This window comes from Anopheles coluzzii, chromosome 3 (assembly GCF_943734685.1).
Source record: "Anopheles coluzzii chromosome 3, AcolN3, whole genome shotgun sequence".
NCBI classification, from domain to species: Eukaryota; Metazoa; Arthropoda; class Insecta; order Diptera; family Culicidae; genus Anopheles; species Anopheles coluzzii.
In genome coordinates this window covers 20,802,568-20,819,839 of record NC_064671.1, presented here as the reverse complement: position 1 = coordinate 20,819,839, position 17,272 = coordinate 20,802,568, and the positions used below count along the sequence as shown (strand labels likewise).

The 17,272-nt window shown below is 41.3% G+C and overlaps 1 protein-coding gene across 3 annotated transcripts in view; it reads right to left on the bottom strand.

Annotated features, from left to right (window-relative positions):
* Positions 1-14,253, bottom strand: part of LOC120955535 (myosin-VIIa) — a 33,521-nt gene extending 19,268 nt beyond the window's left edge. Inside the window, exons 1-2 of one of the 3 annotated variants that reach the window (XM_049608142.1) lie at positions 14,131-14,253; positions 10,712-11,296 (exon numbers count right to left, since the gene is read on the bottom strand). The gene's annotated coding sequence lies outside the window, so the exon portion shown is untranslated. The other 2 variants (XM_049608144.1, XM_049608143.1) reach the window with 2 other exon arrangements.
* Positions 14,254-17,272: the final 3,019 nt, after the last annotated feature.

The window sequence follows — 17,272 nt, the reverse complement described above, 5'->3', positions numbered from 1 at the left end:
CCAGATAAGGCGTCTCCTGCATAAGGCACGCAAGAATGAACAAACCACCCCTCCCGCGATAGTCTTTGGCTACCTTGCGCAAGGTCACTGAGGTGGTTGGTAAGATTTAACGAAACTTGTACAGAGAGCAGAAGAAGTAAAAAAGAGACACTCTCGCTTATCAGTAAGCTCGTTATCAGTTGGCGTGCGTTGAACGCGACTTCGGCTGGGCGCGATCAGTGAAGCAATGCTCCGGCGATAGGTGATAAGATACACATAGATACACACACACCTACAAATATGGGGAAGGGAGAATTCTTTCCCGTTCGAGGGCAGCGTGATTTAGGTGGCTTTAAAAAACACGTTAGCAAATTAACATTATCTGTCTGTTTTGGGGGGGAGTTTCTTTTTTAAAAGCGGAATTAGCAGACATCACTTGGCATTTTTAGCAGTTTTAAAGGAGTATTTTAACGATAAGAGACTATAAAATCGAATGAAATAATAAAAATAAATCGAAAATATTCTATTTCAAATCAAATTTAAACTTTTTATACAAATTTTCAAACAGGAAAGCTTCTCTAGAATCAAATTAAAGCCAAACACAACGTTAAACATGCTACAAAATATTCGCTTTTGCACCAGATTGCAAGAGTACAAGCTCCTGAAAGTGGGTGTGTCGTCGTACAGCAGTGAAAACAGTGTGAAAAATCACTACCACGATCAGACAACGGCCACCGTCGCCAGTGTCAGTGTCAGTGGCGGTGTATAGGTAATTGCATAAATTACTTATCTTGCCATCCGTCCATCAACGTCACTACGTCGACGACAACGAGACGACCACGAGGAAGAGGATGACAGTTTTCTCAACCGCAAACCACCATCTTACGCAACCGAGACTATCACTTTCCACCTGGCCTACGCAGCCCTACGCACCAACACGAAACAACGCCGCCTGCCACGTGTTTTTCGATCGTACAGAGTTTTTTTGATTGCTGTCTCTCTCTCCCACTGTCTGTTTCGCTCGCTCACGCTTAGTGTTAAACTTTAAGAGAAAAGCGGGAACGGCTGGTGGGTGACTGGTGGAAAACTATACAGACCTCGGGGGAGAGGTCGGGATGGGTGAGAAGGAAATTGATACCATTTGTCCGCCCCCGGGGTGTCGGGGGTGTTTTACTTTCATTTCATTTTCCCCATCATTGCCGCTTGGAAACAATAAACCGGCGAAGGGTTGGCTGTGCGGGTTGTTGTGAGGAGGTTATTTCGCTCTGTGTGTGAGTGTAGTGAGGTATTTTATTTCTTAACAACAGGGGGAAAATGGGTGAGATTCGAGGAAATTCTCATCACACAATTAAATGCTACGAATAGCTACGAACGAACGATCGTTTTTCACAAAAGGTACGTGCAGAAGGTAACAGATCGGTGCAACTAAGGGAAGATACACCGGCCTGGGGGGGGATGTTAGGTTCCATCGAAAGTGAAACCGATCCAGCCTAAACATGGCATCAAATAGAACGGGGTGGGAAATATGAATTCAAATGTAATTCCAGCGATGATACCACATGATGTATCATTAGTATGAAAGCGTTTTTCATTCGTTTTTTTGCTGCTGCAAATTCTGTACCAGTTTGAGTAAAACATGCGACTTGCAGGTTAAATCATTGCTCTATTTGCTACCTTATTTAGAGATTAAAGTATGTTTTGGTTTTAAATGTCCATTAACCTTCAGGTTGCAAATGTCATGTGACCCTAAGATGACATGATTTTCCTTCCAAGCGTCGGCTCACTAGACTCTCTCACTCAACCTGCTTTTGACCGGTGAAATTGAATTAAAGCAAAAGCGAAAGTCCACCAATTCATTTCACTCTTACGGCAACAAGGGTCAACAAAAGATGAAACAAAAAACACCACCGCCAAATTCCCACGGAAGTTTCATCCCAAGCCAAAGGGAAGATATTTGGCAATTGACATTGTGACGGCTAAATTACGAAACCGTCGGTCGACTGTTTTGCCGCGACTTTCCTTCGAGTTTTTCCTCAAAAAAAGTGGGCTACCTTCGCCGCATTACCAGATCTCATTTGTTTTGCGTGATGAAGTTGATGGATGAGTTTAACGATCGATTAGCCGTTCGCTATGCTTCCGAAAACGGGTGGCCCGGGCTAAGATTGATGCGATTAGAGCAGCAGTTTGGCGTGCAGTAGAGTAGGGTAGTGCGCGCACCCGTCAAACCAAGCGGTTGGGAGAGTTTTAAATGGGAGTCTTCTTCGTTCTTTTTTGTTGTATTTGCCAGTTTAGTTTCTGTCTTTTCCGGCGATAAACGGACGTACGCTGTTTGCGAGGAAAGTGAAAAGCTCGCACCACCGGTCGCAAACATGCGTTTTCCTCGTCGCCCGCTTTCGCTTGGTGTGTTAAATCTGCAACCAGAGGAATCAAACATTTTACGCCACCCGCCACAAGCTGTGTAATAATTCAGCAGCAGCAGCAAGGTAACGGAGAAATAATACCGGGCAAAAAAATAAATAATCAACCGTGTAACCTCGTACACGTGAAACGGGAGAGGAGGGCTGCAACTAAAGGCTGCAACGTATATTCAACCCCGTTTGCCGTGAAAGGCGACTGCGACGACTGCGTGGACTGCGATGCGATGAGGTGGAAAGTTTAATTGTCTTGATTTTAGCGTAACATTAAGTTGGAGATTTTCGATCCTGTTTTGGTGGCGGCCGTCGTGCTCGGGAACTTCTACTGCAGGCCGCATACTGTTCGGTAGTTAAAATTGCTCATTTTTTGCTCCTTCTGGTGTATGTATATATGTGTAAAGTCTGATGGAGGTTTACTTGTACGTACTTACGGGCAACTAATTATCGGTAATGAGCAGCAAGCCGAAGATGTCTTAGAGTGTGCATGTGCAGTTTTTTATCGTTTTTTTAAGAGTAGAAAAGAAACATTGAGGTCTTTGGTACACCAGTAAACATATAAAGTAGTTTTTATGAGTCTAAGGGTTTTTAGCAAGGTTTTTAAAGCCTGTTTCAAAAGAACGAATCACTAGATTATTATTATTTTTTATTTATTAATGTAAATCATGAATCATTTATTACTAAGTCAATAAACACTGGGTTAATAATGTAAGACAAACATTAATGTTCTTTGACACACCATACTAACATGGAACTCTTCGGTAATGGTTGTATCATTGTGACATTTTTATGTCTTAATCAATCTACATTTCACTTGTATAAGATCTATATTTATCCTAATTTGTTTGTCAATTTGACAAGCTAGAGCAGCGGTCGGTAAACTTTTGAGGTAAAGGGTCAAATTTTGTAAGAGATAGGGAGCCGTGGACCAGTTAATGATGCAATCCAATTGGTTAGTGATATCAAGTAATACGATTGGGGATATTGGGCTCAAATTTCAGCATGTCAGCTATTTGCATTGTATAGCAGTTTTCGAGCAGCTATCTAATTGAGTATAATATACAGGTGGGCTTATCCCAAGGTGTATGAATTTAGAAGACTGATTTTTATCGCTTCTGCTTCTTAATGAAGATTTTAAGAGTGTTTTGAGTATTCGTCTAGCCTCCAGAAAGCTCGTTGGAGCAAAAGTTTTCACTCGTTCTGTCAAAAAGTGATATTCAAATTTGGTTATAAAAAAATGCTATGAGACCACCTGGACTACATGCACTTTGATTCCAGATTCGATCACCTGTTTTATTTAATGTACCTTGGGATAAATGTAAACAAAACCGTGTTTTCGAGCAGGTACTCGAATCTAATTCTAGCTTTTAGGCTAAAATTTTCTAGACTGAAAATTGCAGGCAAGTTTTTTGTGTGGTTTTGTATGGATTGTTTACATGATTTCAGCCTCCAACTGTCTAACTCCATACAAAAAACTAACTAGAATCGTGAAGGGCCCCATTGTTGGTTTTCTGTAACAATATCATGCAAGCAATGATACAGATTGGTATTTCCTATTCTTAAAACTAATTGTAATAGGAGTAGGGTATTTAAATGAACGGGCATTATGATATACAAGCAGTCGAACGATATCACGATTCATCACCTGAGTTGGTTTGGTGAGCTATATGGACCGAATGGGAAATTGAAATTGTTTTTCATTATCAAAAGCCATTTGAAACCTTACGCTAAAAGGCTTTTTGGAGAAAAAAAAAAACAGTGTATGCAACAGGATTCACCCCACAAGGCTTAAATCGTTCAGGAATGGCGTAAGAAGTATTTATCTTTATTTCATCAGCTACTTGTACGGCCTCCAAAGAGTCAAGAAAGTTTCCCAAAACTATGAGAACTCCTGAAACTTTCTGTAATAGTCTATCTATATTACGATAATCAAAGAGTACGACGGTATAAAATGTCAGTATTTTTTTTTACTAATAGATTCTTCCCGTCTCTCAAAATTAGTCAAATATGGCCCAGATTTAATGTTGCGGCGGGCTACATTTGGCCCGCGGCTCGGACTTTGCCGACCACTGAGATAGAACAACATAAATGCCTGGTAACGATCATGTTCTGAGATGTTTTTCTATATTTCTTTGTACTCTAATTCATGTTATGAAATGTTCACATAGAGTGTTTTTTTAAACATATCACTGGCTAAATGTAACGATCTATGAGTTTGAATTGATAGGTTTATAACTTTTGTTCAACATTTTTAAAACAAATAGTTAGCTTCAATCCACGAATAATAAAGTGTGTACGAAAATAAAATACGATTAGCTCGTGTGAACCTCTTGTCGCGTTATTTCTAACCAACAGCCAATGATTCATCCTCCAAAATGAAAGCTTCTAAACATCACGCTTCACTATAGATCAAATTCCCCCCAACATATTGACATCGCACAGCGGTCATGAGTTTTGGCAAACCGCACGCCAAAGTGTCCCTTTCAATCGATCATCATTCGAACACTGTCAAACCTAATTCCTTCATCACACACACATACGAACGGGTGACGATCATGGGATACGAGATCGAATCGAGATCGTATCGCAGCGCACTGTCAGCAGAGTGTAGTTTAATCCTTCAGTTTCACGACAATTTTTTTTCCTTCAAACCCCGCAAACTGATCCACTTCACCTCTAATTGGCTTTCCGGGGGCAACTTTCGCTCGGTCATGTGCGCGCGATCAGCGTCTTAAACGGTGGTGAAAATGAATCGATCGCGCCAGTTTGTCACACGATCGTTGCGTGCCGATTTCTACTGCGAGATACAGTGTGGAGCAAAAAAAACAAGACGCCCCTCCTGCTTTCGTGCTCGTGACGATCGTGCAAAAATTAATCCAATTTAAAGCTTTACAACCAACCCACGACGGGTAAACAAACAAGAATAGCAAAGACAAACAGCAAAACAGTCGTAACTTTCCTCGGCTTACGGATCGGGTTGGTTGAGCTATGCTTTCTTCTTCCAGCAATAGAAATGACACCGGCCTGACAAGCCAATTCATTTGCGCGTCGGTTTGAATAATTTATTTCTGATTTGTTATTCTACTGCAACAAAACACGATCTTTTCCTCCGTAGTGAAAACGAGCAAACGAGAAAGAGAGGTACTTGTAGTGGCATGATGAAATAAGACTAAAACTTCTACCAAAATGAAGCGATTCAAGGCTACTTTTCCGCACCCGGAAGAAGGTAAGTTCTCTACAAGACGGCGGTTATTGTTAGACTCAGGGCAAATGCAACCCAAACCCGAAACGCCTCCGATGCACTGGGACGATTGCACACTAATTCACTTTTCTTTATTGTATGATAATATTAAGTCATCCACCAATCCAGCGGGAAGGTGAGAAAGGTTGCCATTGTTTCAACGTTCAGCAACATTTCCGTCCTTTTCTTCCTCACCCCGTTTAACACTTGCTCGCTCTCGATCATGGCACGTACCAACACTCCCCGAGCCAGCTTCTAGCCTATCATTTAGGTTCTTTTACAGATTTAAGATAATCTCGCACGTAACGAGTGAGTTACACGAAACACCAAATCAAACCAAAAAACATCAAACAACATAATTCGGTAAAAAGTGAGAATATGAAACGATGCTACAACAAACACACTCACACACAAAAATGGTGGAAAAAAGTGTACCTTCAACAAGCGATATTAAGCGATAGCATCTACTCAGCGCTGAAGTGTCTGATGATCATTTCCTGCTTTTTCTTTCTCACTTCACCGACAAACAGATTGTTTGTGCGTGTTTTCTTCTCCCTCCCCCCTTCTTGCTGGAGGTTGGTCTTCTACAGTTTCACATCAATAAAATTAGGTAAACAAACAGCTGGAAAGCGAAACGTCTCTCTTTGTTCCCAGGCGCATCTTGAGCGTCAATTTTGGAAGGGAGAGAAAGGGAGGTCAGTTACTCGTAACAATACACAATAGGACACATTTGCCACAGCAGGGCGGGGTGATAAAATGTAGGTGTAGGAAAAACTACAAACACACACACACACACACACACACACACACACACACACACACACACACACACACAAAACAATAACAAAAAACATACTTTCTTGCTGGTATTATTAACGGAAATTTAATAACATAATAATGCACACACACAGACCGCGCCTTACGCAACGAACGAAATTACCGGCCCCGATGCAATTGCACCGACGATCGACCCCTAACGCAAAGGGTTGTGATGTTGTGCACCCGGAAGACGCGCACGACGGGCGAACAAGTGAAGATTTATTACATTTGTTCAAACATGTTTGTTTCTCCCCTCATTATTTACAATAATTTTGCTACCTACGAGTCAGGTGTTACTTTTGGTGTGTTGTGTCACCGGTATGAGGGGGTTCGTCGCTTACTGTCGGGAATAAAGTCTTTCGAATAAACATCCAAAATGAACAAAAAAGAAACGTTCGCTTTTTACTGACTGCATGCAGCAATGAGGGTGCCATAAATGTCACCACTGAGGTGCTAAAAATCGGTATGCATCACAAAATTTCACACCTTTTCACAGATTATTTGAAAGAGATTATCTAAGCTGACGAGTTCACCAACAAACTAACTGCATATCAGCTGTAGATTGTGTGTGTGTGATCATAAAGATCGGTCCCGCTGATACAGCGATGATGGAGAGATTCTGAGACAGAAACACGTCGCTGTCTAGGAACAACCTGTCGCACAGTTACCGCTAACCGAGCAGAGCACGGTTAGCGCCCTAAAATCCAGCTCCAACGAATTCCTGGCCACGCAAGTCGCGAGTTGTTATTCTCTTTTGTGTGTTTGTTGCTTTCATAGGTAGTGGTGTGGTAACGGGTTTTTAGATTCCTCGCCCGGAGGCCACACAGACACAGGTCGTTGAAGATGTCACATTGTTTGAAAGGATGCTTGAGATTAAAGAGATCTGGGTGACTTTAAAAACCATATGATCAAGTGAATAAAGTTTAAAAAGTCTTCAAGTACACGATACAATATTATAAAATACAGGTGGTTAAATGTATAAAATAGCTTTACATTTAAGATCAAATATGCAAAACAACAACACAAATCGTATGTATTGAGAAACAAATGACAAAAATCCAATTTGTTCCTAACTCTCCAATGCCAAGAGCAACAAACACACACACACGCACACAGATAAAACCGGAAAATAAACCTCAACAAAAACGCATCGTTCCCGCCCGTCCCCATTGGAATGTGGAACCGGAACGATGCGTGGTGGAATCTTCCCCCAACCCGAAACACGTTTTATTTTATGACTATTTACATTCCACCCCGGTGCTGCTAAATCCACCCGATCCACAAATTCTGAATGACAGCGCTACCCATAGCGAAGCGGGCCGGTTGAACTCCTCTGCCTGCTCTACAGTAGATTACAGCTCCACAAGGCTTTCATCGCTCTCGCCCCTGACTTTTCTCCATGTCAACCCGAAAGATAGATAGAAAGAAAGATTTCACCTGAGCACCTGATTCGTGGTGGCTAGTCACCAACATACACAAACACCCGTGTGCACATGGGAGTGTTTTGATCGATTAACCACGTTGACGTTGAGGGATTGGAGGGTCTGGGTGACTGCGTGGTGCTAGAGTTTTGTGTTTGTTTTCTATGCACACAAGTTTCCTATATGTATGCCATTCACGTTGCTGAATGATTGGAATAATTTACCATTTAGCAGTCAACCAGCCGTTCGCAATCAATCAACACAGGACAACAGTTCGATGCAGGGTGATAGGCGAAGAGAGTGTGAAAGTTTTGGTCTGTATCTGTATTTCGCTCAGCGCTAATCGAACGAATGCTTAAACGGAGCTATTTACAATGAACTGATTCCTATTGAATCGTCCTATTAAATTGACACATTTTTACATGCATAAATAAACACCAATTGTTTTTTGGTATTATTGAAGAATATTGACGTCTTTAGTCATTTTCATCTAAACAACCAGTATCTAAACTCCTTAATAATTTCAGTTGGGACTTTAAGGAACCAAACCAATTTAAAACAAACATTTACGGTCATATGACACCGTCCCTCAAGTAATCTTACAAAGGAAGCCATCAAATTTTCAATCACATTCTCAACCACAACCTAACCGCTAAAGTAAGTATCATTTTCCATATAAGCTCAGCATTAAAAATGACGTATGACCAACATGTCATACGTGTGACAAACTGTGACATACAACCACACTTTGACGGTCTCCCGCCATATTCCACAAACCCTCTAGGAGCATTTTCATTCACATGTCACATTCCCAAAGAGTAAGGGGAAGTGTCCCCTTTTTCACGAAAGTACCAAAAAATGCAAATCACTCCGATTAGGGTTGGTTTTCATATGCATTTTAGGCGCATTCAAATACAGGTAACTGATATGATAGCGTATGCGATTAGTTTACCAATGGAACGAAATTTCAAATGCTTGTTATTGACTGAAGGTGAAAAACGGAAAAGTATGCATCTATTATTTCCAACTTATAAGAACGTGGAGTTTTGGTTATTTCTTAGATTGAGGTTATGGTCCTACATGAGTAGAAAGAAGAAAGACACTACAGTTTATCGTTCAAAAGTAATAAACAAATATCCTGGTCATGGCACCACTCTCTTCTAGCGATTTAATACCAAACAGTCAATTCAAATAGCATCATTTTTGTATGTTTGCTTCAACACAAACAAATATCCTGGTCATGGCACCACTCTCTTCTAGCGATTTAATACCAAACAGTCAATTCCAATAGCATATTTTTGGTATGTGTGCTTGCAAAAGGTTTTAAATTTTTAATAATTTGTACTATGCTGGTAAGAAACATGATGGATAATTTAGTTTATTATGTTCTTCTATTTATTTACTTAAAAAACAAGAAAATAAAGGAATAGTTAACTACTGACGATTAAAAATGTCGCACAGAAATATCTTTTACGATAGAAAATAATCAACTTTTGCGTACTTGTAAGCACTGAGATGCTGTTTGCAGCTTCTTTCATCATGCCTGTGACATTTGAACTTTTGCTGTCGTTTTTTCAATCACCTTTTCACAGTACTTTGTTTGTTTTTCTGGCTTTGTGTCACGTTGTTTGAGACAGTTTATCTTTTTTTCTGCAACTGTTTTTATTTTACTTATCCTCCCCATTCCCAACTGAAACTCTTCTATGACTTTTTACTCCAACTGTTTATTTTTTTCAATCCCTCGTCCCCCAAATCATAAAAGCCTCTCCCAACGCTCTCTTTCTTCGTTTAATTCTTTTTGCCTACATTACGCAGCGATTTTTTTCTTCTTCTTTTTTTTCTCTCTCTAACGTTTCCATAGCCCTGCTTCTGCTGCAGCCCACTCTGCTGGAATGAGTTTTGTATTGTTCCAGTCGTTTTTTTTTTCACCGGGGCGTGCGCGGGCTCTCAGGCTCGACAAAACTTAGACACGGTACGGCGGACCCTCGGCGGACCCGTGTGCCGTATGGTGTGTGTGTGTGTGTGTGTGTTGTGGTGGTGTAAGTGTCCGTGCCGTGCTGGTGTTTGCTGGTTATTCATGAACCTTCTCTACCGTGACCGATCGCGTTTGCGAGAAAATGGGTGCCGGGACGTGGTCCGCCGCATGGAGCTGCGCTGAGGCCGAATGTAAAATTAACTTTTTCAACAACAAACACAACAAAAGCCATCGGATGGCGACGAAAAACTGCCATCTAAACTGCGTGCGTGTGTGCTTAAGGCCACCCTATGCAAGGTTTGGGCCATGTCGGGGAAAATTTCACGTGTGTGTGTGCGCGGGGTTATGGTTTTTGTTTTCCTGTCGTACAACGGCGCAAACGATCGTAAATCCATTTACAATTCGCAACAAAATGTCGATCGCCGCAAGGGTGTTATGAAATCGAGTTTAATGATGAATTGTATCGTGGAAAGGAAGTAGAATTGTGATTGTTAAAATTACTTTCGAAAGTGATTTGTTTTTTTTTAATGGTTTGCTGTTGCAGGGAGTGGAAGGTGTGGTAGATTCGATTGCGAGACTGGTGCAGGAAATATCATAAGCTACAGTTGTTTAATTACATGTTACTAATATTAACGTTTGCCTTTAATTAGATTCGATCAAATTGCCAAATTTTTTTAATTACACAAGCTTTAGGGAGGCTTCTGTTGTGCAATCTATTGAAACTTAACATGATTTACTCTTTTTTTTAGATTCTTAGATCAACCAAAGTCCTTTTATATTTCTTAAATTAAAGTATTTATATTATTAATATTATATTTATATTTATGTGTATTGCATTGATAGTTGATCATAAAAATTAACTTACCCTCAATATTTATTGTTGCCAGCTTTCGCACAGCAATGCACAATTCACGAGTATTTGCACAGTGATTTCAAATATAATCCCACGAAGACACTCGCTCCCGTTCGCGTAATGTTGCAAAAGATCGTCAAACTGCTGCCGTTTTCATGCACTGCAATAGAGCAGCTTCAACTGAATGACCTTTCGTGCCACACAAACTCTTCCTTTTTCCTGCCCGATGTTGCTGTTTTTACCGCAGTGGCAGATGATACGTTTTCATTCTCATTCGCTACTATTCGGGGGGGTATTATTTTTAGCTTCACTTCCTGGCTTCCATTGCCGCTATTATCGATCGTACAGCCAACTTCACCGTGCGCACGCTAAACTCGCTCATCTAAAATGTGCCGTACAGCCGTACACAGACACACACACTCTTTCACTCACTTATGCTAAGACGTTCTTTGACTTGATCGAGCGAGAAACACTCACTCACACACACGGACACACGCGAATGGTGGAATTTTTTATCGCTTCTTTTTCCACACCCAACGCTTTCCTTAATGCACGCTCATAATTCTGCAAAACACTACTCGCACCACTAGGGGGGGGCTGTGTTAGAAAATAGTGATAAAATGAAACAACAAAAAACCAACACATTAGCATTCACGCGCACACACTCGAAACACGCACAGTTGGAAACATTCTCGCACTGGTACGATTCGAACTTTCGTATCCGATATCCGTGGTGGTCATGTACACGCTAGCATTCCTTCCCTGACAGCAGTGGGGGGGTGAGTGGTGTGCGCTTGGAACCAGGAGGAAAGGAAGAGCTCAACCCCCATTCCAATCGAGCATCTTTCCCTCTTCTAGTCTTTTGCTTTATCCAGGCCAGCGTGCTGACCAGCGCCGTGTGCCTGTTCTGTCCATTTCTTCCCGGGCGAACACACACACAAAAAAACTGCCGTTAATTACGCTGGCAGCAGCACCTTCCATCGATACACACCAACCATATTCCATCCACCCCACCTGCTCCCTCCCTTTCCCGAACCCCTTCCAATCCCAGAAACCGGTTCGATCTTCCACCGTTCGAGGAGGTTCGTCGCTTTTTAGAACGCCGAACAACGGTGCAGCTCACTGCTGCGCGCATACAGAAGACTTCTTGCGCCGAGGGCAGAAGACGAACCTTCCCCATTGCAGGCAAGTGCGATCTTCTGCTGGCTGTTCGATGCTCGTTGTTGTGTTTCTTATATGTGTGTATGTGTGATTTAGAGAGTGTTGTGTGTGTGTGTATGATATAAAGAGAAAAGAAGCAAAACGGAGCGCTTGAAAAGAGAACACAAAACACAATTCAGACAGGGGGTGTGGGGCGGTAACAGAAGTGGTACCGGATCGAAGATCGAAGGGAAATATAACAACAACAACAACAAAAACACTCATCATCCCCGGGGAGAAAAGAAACACGTTCCCAAAGAAGGCATACTTCTCGTGTGACCTGTTTCTTTATGCCGCGGTTCTCTCTTGATTTGAATAAAAATTTCTTTTCCTTTCTTCCTATCTCTTCTCTCGTTCGTCTTCGCCAAACGTCGGCGTAAACGTGTCCAGGCGCTATAGAAAAAGCTTACTGGTTTCGCTGTACCAACATATACAATCAACAACGGGGATGGGGTTAAAGGAAAAATGTCATCCGAGCTTAATATTATATCGTTGAAGATAGTTATTAAGGCAGACGAAACATTACAAAAAAAAACACGAACAAACGAACGACCATGTTCTGGAATGTTGGATGTAGGTTGAAAATCGAGGTGGAAAATCGTTCGGAAGTGAAAATTAACATACACAGCATAACCAACACACACACAAACACAGCGAATAGCATTTCAGCGTAGGTTAATGACGCAACCAGCCGACGATCTCATCGCATGATCATCATCATCATCATCATCGCCGCTTCTTTTTTTCAGAGTGTATTACGGGAGCGCACTACTGCCCATTTGTGTGAAGAATAGTAACACCACCTAAACCCACAACCACACACATACCAACACACACACACACGCACGCACTCACTCAAGCAGACACACACTCACTCGTCGTCACCTGATCACGCTAGAATGATCTTTCGGAAGCAGACGAACCGTACCGGAGCCGAAATGGACGTGCAATTAGCGCATCCTCAGGCGGTGTGTCTATTCGATTGCACAAAATTTTTTGGAGTGAATTTTGCTTTTTTCTCCAAACCAAAATTTTCCTTTTTTTCGGTTTTGCCAGGAAAACTCTCCGAAGTACCCAACGGTTCCGCACGATTTGATGCACACAGTTGTATTTTTAATTTTTCCTTACACACACACACGCACAAAAACGACACGTACACTTTTCCGGTGTGTTCGGTGGAAGGTATTCACCGCCTAAACCTTACCGTCTGCTAGAGCTGCGTACGCATCAAAGGTGTTACTCCAACTGGGCAACGACTGGGCAACCGTCTTCCAACGCACACACCGTGTTCTCGCAGGTGCCCCTGAACTCGCTCGCTCACTCATCCTCTCTCTCTCGCTCTTTCTGTAACACTAAAGTTCTCTCAGCGATCAGTTTTATTCTCTCACTGCTTTCTACGAAATCATCCCCGCGGGGTTTGCTCGCTTTTCAACCCCCTTCGCGCGAATGCACTTTCTTCTCACGCAACGTCAGTACGGGAGAGGCGACCAGGCGACGAACCTCGCCGCTCAAATCCGCTCACCGCTGCTCACCGGTGCTCACGCGCGCACTTTCCTGGTACGCACACCCTTACGCGCACAACGGGCGCCGGCAGCTCGCGCGATAATGCACCCTCACCTTCGCTCACTCTCTTTCAACTTCGCTCATTTCTCTCCGGCTCTTCAAGCACCTGTGTATCATCCCTGCTGACAGGTAAGGTACAACCCCCTGTGCCGTGTCGGGGTTGACGCTTCACGCAACCTTCCCCTGTACACACGCTGCCACCGGATTCAAACGTCAAGCTAAATTGAAAAGAAAACCCACACACACACACACACGCATGAGCGGGTACAGCCCATTGAACCTGTCCGTGGCACTGCTGCGTGATGTTCTGGGATTCTTGCGGGTTGCGGGTTGTCGGCCGCCGGAAGGAAAAGGTGTGTCGATTGGTGAGGTGCCTTTTCACGCTTGACGTACGCTCGGAACGGTGCCGCACATTAGCAGCAGCTCCCTAACCACTCTCCCCGGTCACGTTACTTCCGGTGTGGGCCTTCGCTTTACAAAGCGAACCAAAACGCACCAAGAGCGAGCGATCGGATCCCGGGGTTTGTCCGGTTGACAGCAAATGAAACAGGGGGGGAAAAACAACACAAAACTTTAACCACTAACTGGAGCTATGCTATGTTGCTGGCGCTTTCGGTGTGTCCCATGATATGATATGAGTTTATGCTTCGTTCACGAAATTCACTTACTTTCGCGCACGCACACCCGTCCGTACACGATGAGTGTTGATTTTCTTTTGCTTGGCTTTTGGATGTGGCTCGTTGATGTTTCGCTGCAGGCCTACCTCGGCAGGCCTGTGGATGAGCTAGTGGGGTGTGTGTGTGTGTGCGTTAGCGAACGAACGGCGACCAACACACTCATGCACACTCATACACTGCGGTTACTGCGCGAACAGGTGAGCAAGCGAAGAGACCATCGCACAGTGGTTCCACCTTCATCGATATCGCTAGCGTTTGAAATTAACAGTTATTGAAAAACAATACATACGAAAACATTGCATAGCATCATGTATTTTGCATAAAACGGTATTAAAAAATAATATTCTGCATAATAACCAGCAAAAAAATGTTTGAAAAAAATCTCATAGCATGAGAGAGTTTAGTATTTTCAAACATTTTGCTTTGACTTATTCGTTCAACAATATGTAGTTTTTGTAGTCTTCTTTTTTTAATATTTTGGCACTCAAACACTTTTGGCAAATATTGTTCAAATGTTGCTAAGAACTATATTGTATTTCTTTTTTATGTTTTAATTTTCAATTTACAATATATATATATATATATATATTTATATATATTTATATATTTATATATTTGATATATATAAATATATATATATATATATATATATATATATATATATATATATATATATATATATATATATATATATATATATATATATATATATATATATATATATATATATATCAAATAATTATTTATATCTGTAATGTATTTAATGACAGAGAGGTTGATAATATCGATACCGATTTCAGATCGAGGTTATGCAGAAATAAATAGATAAATCAATAGACAAACAAATAAATAAATAAAAATCTAATCAACCGCATCTAGACTTACATTTTACTATTAAACGATCTGCCTATGTGAAGCAAATAGGATATATCATCTGTATTGAAAATAGGATTCTTATAGGATATTGTTTCTAGGTGTCCGATACAACTGATAATTTAGAATACCAATAATAACTGCCGAAATAGTTAATATTGAAAGCTAGTAATATTTTGTACTGTTACGGTTAAAATTACAAACAGCTTCAAACTCCGGACACTCATTATGTTTCCCCGGCCATAACGCTTTTTAATTTGACATAATTGCCATGATGTACTAGAATTAATTAAAAATGTATCTGACCTCTAGTAAGCCCTGACGCTACGGTAAATAAATGTTTCATATCGGTCATTTTACCGCCGGAGGCATTCCTAGCAGTTTCTGCTTGAAACCGATGCCATTGTTATTTCTTCGTTGACTCCTATTAATCTGGTTCAGATGAATTGAAGTACAACGAAATTCACAGTAGAAGTAGTTATCAACGTGATAACAACAGTGTTTTAACATATTGTGCTTCAAATTTCATTAAAACACGTTTTTAATACCGTCCGGAATTCAAGACATGCAATAAAACTAACATGCATAAAAATGATTTTTTGACGGTGATGCTAGCAAGAGCAAAGATTCAATGGTGATAATAAAACAACGATATTTGAATTTAGATATGCCCAATGCCTACATGGCCGTACGGGGAAGATCGCCAAAACGCGCAGCAATACTTGGGTTCAATGCATCCATGAGTGCGAGAGAAACCACTCCCAAACCCCGTTGCCAGTAAGACCGTCGTACCGTCGGTTCAGCAGGACACCGACCCTCAGAATTGGATGTTTGGACCTTATAGGACGTTAAAATCTTAAACATTGTAGTGTGTATGTGAATGTGAAGACTGAACACGAAATTTTGAGGCTTTCCGTAATTTGAATCACAACATCCGTAATTTGTATCATAAAGTCGAAACTGTCTGGAATATGAATCAAAATATTGTAGTAATTTCATGAGTTTCCACGATGTTTCGAGTACGATTATTGAAAATATTTACTTTTTTCCAAAATTGAGAATGTTTGCTTCAGTAAAGTGATTTAAACAGCGTTCTCTGTAGGAAAAAATCACTAAGAAAATATTACATACCAAACATATCTTAACTGCCCGTAATTCAAAGCAATACGGTTATTCGAAGCAATACGGAAGCAATATTTCGTAAGTAAATGGATAAGTTATGAATGGATAATATCCACATAAGTAAATGGAAAAGTTTTGAAAACAAGAACCAACTTTAAATCCGTTTAGACAATGACTTGGTTTTTTATGGTTTTTTTAAATTTAAGATTTACATCAGTATGGCTCAAAAGTAGCCTCATCGATATTTAACGGTTCTGCTATGTACAGTAAGAACTGTAACAGCCAGGAAGTTACAAGGTTAACACAGTTGTAAGAACAAATAAGAACAAATAGGTGTTTGAGTTATGGTTGTTGCCACTGAACGTGTAGAGTTTGAAAATAATTCTAAATTTGAGGACATCCGGTAGATTTTACCGGGCCTTAACTAGTCCGTTTAGATAATGTCCTTGCTACATTTTCAAATATTTAAGGATATAAAACATGATTTAATGTTTTTTTTTGTACTTGGAATGAGTCATTTTCAAGCAAAAAGGTCCCTGTTAATCATCACCCACCGATCATACCGCTGCTGATCGGTTATTAATGTACACCATCCCAAAAGGATCATCTTTCGTCGAACGTTTCACATATCGCTGCTTCTAGGCATCGAACTATGTTTCTCTCCCGGACTTTCACGGCCCCTGCGGGATGATCTCATCCGCCGGCCAGCCGGTACAGTAAACCGTACGTTAAACTTAACGCAGAATTTTAAATCAGAATCTATCGTTTTATGATCTTTCTAAATACGTGAATCAAACCGTCGTTGCTCCCGGATAAGCTGTCCTGTCCTGGCGGGATACGTTTATCCCCCTCGCGTTTATCTTTTAATGAGGTAGTAAAACAATTGCAATAAATTAGGCGCACGCCTTTAACCGGCTGCCTTTTATGCGTGAAAGTGAGACGCTGCTAAAACCGGTAGCCAGTTTGCTAACACACACACACACACACACCCCAACACATAGCGGCACAAACCTTTCTTGCGCTAGGATTTTGTGATCATTTACATAGCCATTAAAAAAGCTACCAAAAAGAGCCCAGATCCGCTAGCAGTAACATGCAGTAATCGATACCGTTGAACAAGTGAGGCCGCAAATTTGTC